This window comes from Grus americana, chromosome 30 (assembly GCF_028858705.1).
Source record: "Grus americana isolate bGruAme1 chromosome 30, bGruAme1.mat, whole genome shotgun sequence".
In the NCBI taxonomy this organism is placed as follows: Eukaryota; Metazoa; Chordata; class Aves; order Gruiformes; family Gruidae; genus Grus; species Grus americana.
This window is the reverse complement of record NC_072881.1, coordinates 1,064,792-1,072,762: the sequence shown is the minus strand read 5'-3', so window position 1 is coordinate 1,072,762 and position 7,971 is coordinate 1,064,792. Positions and strand designations below refer to the sequence as shown.

The 7,971-nt window shown below is 40.9% G+C and overlaps 1 long non-coding RNA gene across 1 annotated transcript; it reads right to left on the bottom strand.

Annotated features, from left to right (window-relative positions):
- Nucleotides 1-1,490: 1,490 nt before the first annotated feature.
- Nucleotides 1,491-5,787, bottom strand: LOC129197944 (uncharacterized). The gene is made up of 4 exons (XR_008574406.1): nucleotides 5,645-5,787; nucleotides 4,229-4,355; nucleotides 3,138-3,321; nucleotides 1,491-1,532 (listed from the first exon to the last, which is right to left on the bottom strand). It is a non-coding gene; the product is annotated as an uncharacterized LOC129197944 (long non-coding RNA).
- Between the last annotated feature and the right edge of the window lie 2,184 nt (nucleotides 5,788-7,971).

Below are 7,971 nucleotides of genomic sequence, written 5' to 3'. Positions count from 1 at the left end.
AAGTCCTCAAAAAACATTCTTCTTTCTTCCTCATTAGGCAACTGGATTTTGAAAACTTCTTCATAATCATCAATAAACAATTCTTTTATCTAAAGCATGAGGAGAAAAGATATTTCAGATATAAGGCCACACAAATTCATACTCTAGTCCAAAAAGATGAGTACCTTTCAAAATTAAACCGAATAATCACCTGAGTAAGACAAACTGTGAGAAGCTATCTGCTTGTCCTTCAAACTCTAGATTTTCCTAGGTTAGCACGGCAGATTAAAATATCTTCTCTAAGGAACACCTCTAGATTTAAAGCTCAATGAAGGGACCGTGTGATACACTGATCAAGTGGGGACATTCACCACCTCCAGGACTGCTTATTTTCTATTTACCTGCCTTGCTGGTTTCAATCTCTATGGCATCTAGAGAGGGAACAGGCAGGGTTCAGCAGACAAATGCGGGCTTTTTGGTAAGGTGTTTGGGGTTTTTTTTTTTTGTTAAATTAATTTAAGCGAGGTGTCTGAGGCTGTATACTTCCATGTTTTACTCCGTTTTTCAGTCTCTACTACCAAAAGTTATGGAAGGAATTTCAATACTTATTTTAGAAGGACTTCATTAACAGTATTAAAACTCCTCTAGAAAGTTAAGCCCTTTCAAAGCAGTTGATGACAAACACATCTAGGTAAGCCCCCCGCAGTAACTGAGACAAAATAATCAGGGCAGCATCTTCACATTTTGAATATCCTCCTTTAATGCACACTCTCAGATGTCTAGGAAGCTAAGCATGTACTCTTACTGAATTTTGTTAAGGAATACCACTAAAAATCCACTTCCAAGTTACTGAAACGAAGTTGGAACTCGGCTTTCTCATTTGTAAAGCTTTCACTTACATGAACAAAGAAATTGAAATTTTTATTAAAGAATTTAAAGATGAAATTCCGTTCCATCATTACAGTGTGACCACCGTACTTTTTCAGTAAAAATATCTTTCAATTTCAGTACAAATGTTTTCAGTAAAAATATTTTTTTCCCATTTCCATTTCAAGCACCATATATTCTTGACTAAGTACATACCTAACCATCCTGAAGTCACTGGATTTATTGTCTGAAGTAAATGGCTACATCTGTCTAACAAGCATGAGTGTGTGAGAAGGGGGAAAAAGTTGGGTCAAAGTCAATCTCTTTACTCAGAAGACACTTTAGACAAACGCTTTCGGCATTGTGTTGTCTAAGCAAATTTTAAGAGACCTGGGTAGGGTGCCTGAGTAATAACAGTATGCATTTGCTTAAGTACTCCAATGCTTAAAGGATTTATAGCTGAACAAGAAATTGAATAAAAAAAGTAACGACAGAAATACCTCTGTTGGGAGATCTGCGTGACACACATCGGATGTTGCAAGCAGCAAAACTGGAGCAAATGCTGGAATGTTCTGCAGTAGTGTTGTAAAAGTAGCTTTCAGTGTAGCTCCAACAGCCTCCCACCACAAATGGATATGTGGGATATAAATGATACTCGGCGCTGTTCTTTGAGCTTCTCGCATCAACTGGTGAAATGAAAGCTTGGATAAGAAAACTAAACCGTGTGCAATAGGCTAATAAATAACTACGTATCAGTCAAACTATCTTACGAAGTGGGAGTACGTGAAGCCAAAACACAAAACCAAACCAACAAAAGAACAACTCCTTAACAATAAGGTAAAACGTTTACTTTGACTCAAATATAGACATTGCTACGCAGACAGACCTGAAGCTCTACCTGATTTCAAAACTACTCAGGTGTAAGGGAACTCCTAAAGCGCCTCACAACTTAGCTGGTGTAGTGGTGTGCCTGAAAACACAAGCCTAACCCTTCTTCAAGATGTATTAGTCTGGGTAAGTCACTACACGACTGCAACTACACGACCGACTACACCATCTTCAATTCAGAGCGGGCACATAGCCAAGTCAGTCTGGAGCACAGTCTGAACAAACACAGACAGACCTATGTGAAAAGATGGGGGCTGATGCTGTAAGAGGAGCCTGGTTACAATTCAAAATTTCAAGTATGTTTTATAAGAGGTGACCAGTCTTCAGCCTGCCTGAACAGCTAAATCACGCACAGCCTCTCATTACCAAAGGATCCATCAGACCCGATTACACGCTTTGGATGGCCGCAAGCCGTTGCCTACAGATGGTACCTCGATCGCAGAAGAGAGCGTGCACCTACTGCGTGAGGGAAGTGGCAACAGCCCTTTCACGTGACAAATTTCTCCGTGGACCCTTTCAGATTATTAAGATTCAGGGGGTTCCTGTCACAAAATGGGAAGCGCACGTGGTGTGTCTGGGCAGTGACTAGACACGGTAGCTATACGACCGCAGAAGCAACCGTAACGTAACAAAAAAGGAATTGTGCCTCTTCTGTGACAAATGAGTATCCAGTCCTGTAGTGTGTCTGTCCTTACTCGTCCAGCTCTCAAATGCTGCTGCCTAAAGGTCAAGATATTTTAATACAGTGATGCCAAACAACAAAATGGCTTTCCTGCCTAAAAGTAAAAAGGAAAACAGCACTACCTCTGCTTATATTTAATTTTCACAGTTAAGAAAAACATACCAGTGTACAAATGTAAGTGTTCCATGAATTTTAATGCTTTTACTGCATATACTACAGCAGTGGAAGCTGTATATATATACACACACACACGCACGCGTACATATGTAAAAAAAAGAAACACTTCTTTTCCCCAAAACCTTGATTGCCTTTTCATTATATTTAATAAAAAAGCCTACAAAAAGTGCGTGACCTGCAGTCAGGCTGATGCAGAGCCACCTACTGGGAGCAGAGTCTCGTAAGCAGCAATGAAAACAACTTTCTGGATCCCACCGAAATGGGCAGGATTTCTTGCGATAAAGAGGGATTTATTAGCAGCACCTCCCAGCTTCCCAAGCTGCTAGCAAATTCCTCACGGCTTAATTTGGAATAGAAAATACGGCCATCTACAACATCCTTACTCGGGATTATATGATCTAAAAAGAAACGTGCATTTTCGGACAGAAGTAAACCTAACAGCACGTTCAAACCAGGCCACCTCTATTAACAATGAATTTTGCTTATTTTACTAGTTTATATACAGTTCATGAAGCCTATGAGATTAAAAAGAAAAAAAAGATACCCGTGCACATGTTTCTTCCGGTGATGTGGCGGTAACAAACAAAGCAGGTAGGTCTAGCGTATAAACTGGAAACTTTTCCAGGGCATGTATTACCGCAGGTGCCAAATGAGAAGCTTGCCCACATCCTGGCTCTCCAACTAGTAAGAACCGTGGCCTGCAAGATGTTGGCTGGTAATAAGCATTTCTAGAACAATTAGAAGATAGTAAGTTTCAAAATGAAGTGATGACTAGGCACACAGATGTTAAAGGTTTTTTCCTAACCTCGTTTTTTTTGGTAAATACTCTCCATGTTCCAGTAAATAATAAGCTGGTCTGTGATCAGGAAGACTATCAAAGCTCATTTTCTTACAACCTTGTACCATAGCTCCCCAAAGAAATCCTGCCAATCCCCAGCATCTCTGCTATTCGTTTGGCTGGCTTAAGTAATGGCTCTTAAATCACACACGGGGACTTGTCCAGCTAAATACACACACGACAACTGGTCAGTAACCTGATACGGAGGAGAAATACAACTCGCTCTCGCTCTCTCTCTCAACACACACCAATCTGGATCTGTACACCCCAATTTTCAGTAGGTCTTGAGTTTAAGTAACTACGAGATCTCTACATCTGTCAAGTTCAGCTGAAATTTGGCCGTAGTTACTGGAGATAGCGGGAAGGAAGGAGCAGAACAACGTTTCTAGGAAAAAATTAAGGTGGGCGCTGAAACACATTAGCTGTATCTGAAGTACGCAATTGGATTAGTTAAATTACAGCAGTACGCCAAATACGTACAAGATTGTATTCAGTCATTCTAATTGTTTCATCGTTGAATTGTGTATTAATTTCCTAGTAATCTTGCTTTCCTAGCATGAAACACATTTGTGAAGAGCGTTTGTTTTTTCCAGCACAATACCACTGTACCTTTACTGGCTGAAGTCAAAGATCTTAGAGACCTAACCAAACTCAGCTGGTCACATTTTCTGGACAGCATAGCGATAGAAACGGAGAAAAATAACTGACCCAACAGTGATGACAACAATCTATTTTTTCAACTGTTGGCTTATACAACTTCCACATTAAAATGTCACAAGCTTAATATCAACATTTACCTGCTAAAATTGAGGAATTTTTCCTTTTCTCTACTGGGCATTTGATGAGTTGGCTTATCTTCAAAGATTGATGGCGATTCCTCATCACTGTCAACTGCATAATTTCTTAAAACATGATTTACACTGTCTGAAAGACAAGAGAGGTTTGTTAACTTTCCTGAATACTCCATATCTCACTCTCGCATTAACACAGCTTCAAATCAGTGCTGGAAATCCCTTTTCTTCTATTTCTTCATTTGAGGGCACACACTGAATGCTATTTTCTGAAGAGTTCGTCCTACCACAGACCTAAGGAGACCGCACAAGTCTCTACAAAGCTGTCCTAAGTGCTTGGGAGGTTGTTTGGTTTTTTTCTCCTTAGAAGAAAGATGATTAGGAACAACTTTGGTGGTTCCGAGACACCTGAAAAACCCAACAAGGCCACTTCTTTCTGGGGCAGGTTCCCGCACTGGAAGCGAGGGAATTAAGCGAGTGCGATGGCCACAAACTTCCATTTGCGTAGGACTAGTGAGTCAGAATATACAGACCAACACACCTGCTAAGTAAGGCTCCTCACAGATCACCGAATGAGTAGATAATGGAAGGCAGACAACAGAGAAGGGATGCAATTACCAATCCCCTAGCCTCTCTGCTTTTGTTTTGTTGGTGGATTTCTGCCTCTGTTTTACCAATGCTAACCTATCTCCTGGCTCTACTGGGAGTCATCCTGGTAGGACAGTCTCCAGAGATTAGCATAACTAACTATTAACAGATTTCCATTAATCAAGAGTGGAGTGAGCTTATCAATTTCTTTGCTCTCACCAACTGACAGAGTAAACCTGATCAGGGCTGATGCAGTCAGGGGTGTGAGCTCACGTATGCTAAGCCAAGTCCCAAAGTACACACTACTAAACCATTCTCATCTCCTGTACAAGTGTACAGTGTGATCCACAAACATTTAAGTTAAGAGACTATGGCTAAAAAAAAAATCACGATAGCTAAAACAGTATTTAGCTTAAACCGCTTCTGCTTGCATTGTGGTCCTGACATTCTTCAGACAGGAATTAGAAGCATTCATGTAAAAATACCTTTTTCCCCTCTATTTAAATATTTTGAAAGAGGTGCCTCATACTTTAAACCTCAGATCCATCTCTACAAATGACAAATATGATGTTAGCTACTGTCAGAAACAGGGTGCTGTAGTAGAGAACGCATAGTTCTCTACGGCCTATTGTGAGTCATTCACAGCTCCCATCCAGCACTTCACTTTAGAATCCAGACTAAAACCTATCCACCATGTTCCTGAAATAAAAGCATGCACATGCATATTCTGAAATTCTGCTGTCATTATGGCCAAGAGGTTTGTGTATGTTGACTGCACAAATGAGAATTTTTTGCTTTGACAGAATTTTAAAGTAGTGAATGTTATCGTTATACCTGGCTGTTGGTCCTTCTGTAGTGCAAACTCTGCGTGGGGAAATACTCTCTGCAAGGCTTGTAAAATTCTTGCTAAGGTGTTTTCAAGCAGTGGTTTTGAAACAGATGATAGCGCTCGCCCAGGTGAAGCCACAGCCCTCTGTGAAGCTGGAACAGTCTTCTGCATAGCCATGACAAAATCCTTTGCTGTTATTTTGATAGAAGCAACATCTAACTGCAGTTTCTCGCTACTTTTGTATAGCTGAGGATAGCGGCGGCGCAAAGCACAGAGGGCAGCTTCAGCACATAAGGATTTAATATCAGCACCACAGTACCCTAACAAAGAAAACAAGAATCAAATGTTACATCAGTCTCAGGCAACACAGAAGTCAAGGCCAAGGTTCCGTTCCCCAAGCGCAACACTGAAAGACTTTGTATGCGGCCAAAAATTAACAGTTTAAGAGAGAACGTAAAGAGTTACTGCACTGCAGAGAAGTTTTGTTACGTGGCTCGCAGCCTGATATCCTGCGCTTATTAAGCAGCCCCCTAATCAAAACTTTGCTCCCAGGGAAGATGCCCAAAACCCATTCAACGTTCTGAGAGACAGAAAGAAAATTAAAAGAAAAGAAGCATCTAACTTTCTTTGCTCCCACGGCGTGCCAGCCGCCTCACTCTGCAGCAAGGTGCAAGAGCTCGAGTACTGCCTGCTACAAGCTCAGATTCCTTCGGACTCAGTCCCATGCAGTAACTCACTGTATTTTCAAACTTACCAACACATTTTTCAGCTAGCTCTTCAAGAAACATGTCCGATGGCTTTGGGGTCCAATCTCGTGTGTGAATCTTGAAAATCTCTTTTCTAGCCTGGAAATAAAATGGTCGCATTTTAGTTTGTCCAGAGTTTTCTCTTCAAAATCCCCGAAACAACACAAAACCCCCCACACCCTCACATTAATACAAATACTTGGTTTATCTGCTAAACTTTTAAGTATTTTACAGTTCGATTAATACGCTCTCTGCTTTTGCAGAGTAATTGCTACAATTACTACAAAGACGAACAATAATTATGACTCAAACTACTGTCACTGATCCAGAAAATGTCAAACGTTGCCTATCTTCATCTCCGATCTTAGCAAGATCTTTTATTTAAGTATTCCCTGGTACACAGTTTAATTACGGCAGATTTCTAGAATTCTTCCACAGTAGGGAATCATATAGTGTATGTGTTTCACGGCACCTCCTCTCCTGTTCCTGAAAGGAGATAAAAACTGGAGACAAATGTTTCTGTTAAAGATGCTGTTTAGTGCACTTTTACTAGCCTTCAACCATAGCCAAATTAAAACACACAAGACCAGGGTTCCACACTGTCTTCCTCCCCATATTTTTTGGTTGCTATACACCTACTTTTTCATTGCTTAGCTATCGCCATTGAACTAGAAGCTTCCCAAGCCCCACACCTGTCCAGCGTACCTCGCATCTTTGTCCAATAAGAAGTTACCAGTAAGAATGTCAGCTCCCAAAATACTTCCCTCCCAGGATACGCAGCCTGGGAACGATCCAGCACAGGTACATCCACTATCCATTCGTAAACCAAGAACTGAGAGCAAGACCACTTCAGGATGAAAGTGTCTAAGTGGATTAAGTCAGTCAGCAAACATGGACAGATTTGGGAATGGAAAAAAATTCAATCGCTCCAGCACCAGCCTTGAGAAAAGTTTTTGTTTGCAAAAAGGAATTCTTGTGCGCACACCATTTCTTTCATTTTCAAGATGAGATAGCAGTAATTTACAGCTAATTGGGGCATTCACTCTTTCTTACATGTTTCAGTGACTAGCAGCATCCCATTTTCTTGGCTGGTCACAGTGAAACCAAAACTAATTACAGAACTAACTACTTGTGGAAATCCTCTTAATGGTATATATTCAGTACCGGATCTGCCCCCCACAGTCTCTCTTTTGCCCAAGTTGTCCAACACTGGGTTTGACTTTAACTGCTCTGTAATCCTGCATTGTTACGTGGTTTTGTTATAAAGAGGGACTTTGTCACATGAGCATTAAGGTTGTGTTTAAGTTCTGACCTCTTTATCTGGCAAGCTGAAGAGGAACTCTCGATCAAAGCGGCCGGGTCTTCGTAAAGCAGGATCTATAGAATCCAGCCTGTTGGTGGCCCCAATGACCACAATCTCTCCTCTGCTGTCTAAGCCATCCATAAGGGCCAGAAGAGTTGACACAATAGAGCTAACAGAAAAAATATAACTTTCATTCGCTGGTTTAGTAAATTTTGTTACATTCTACGCAATCTTCTGCAATGACCACTCAAAAAGGACAAGCTTTTCTTGATGAGACGCCAAT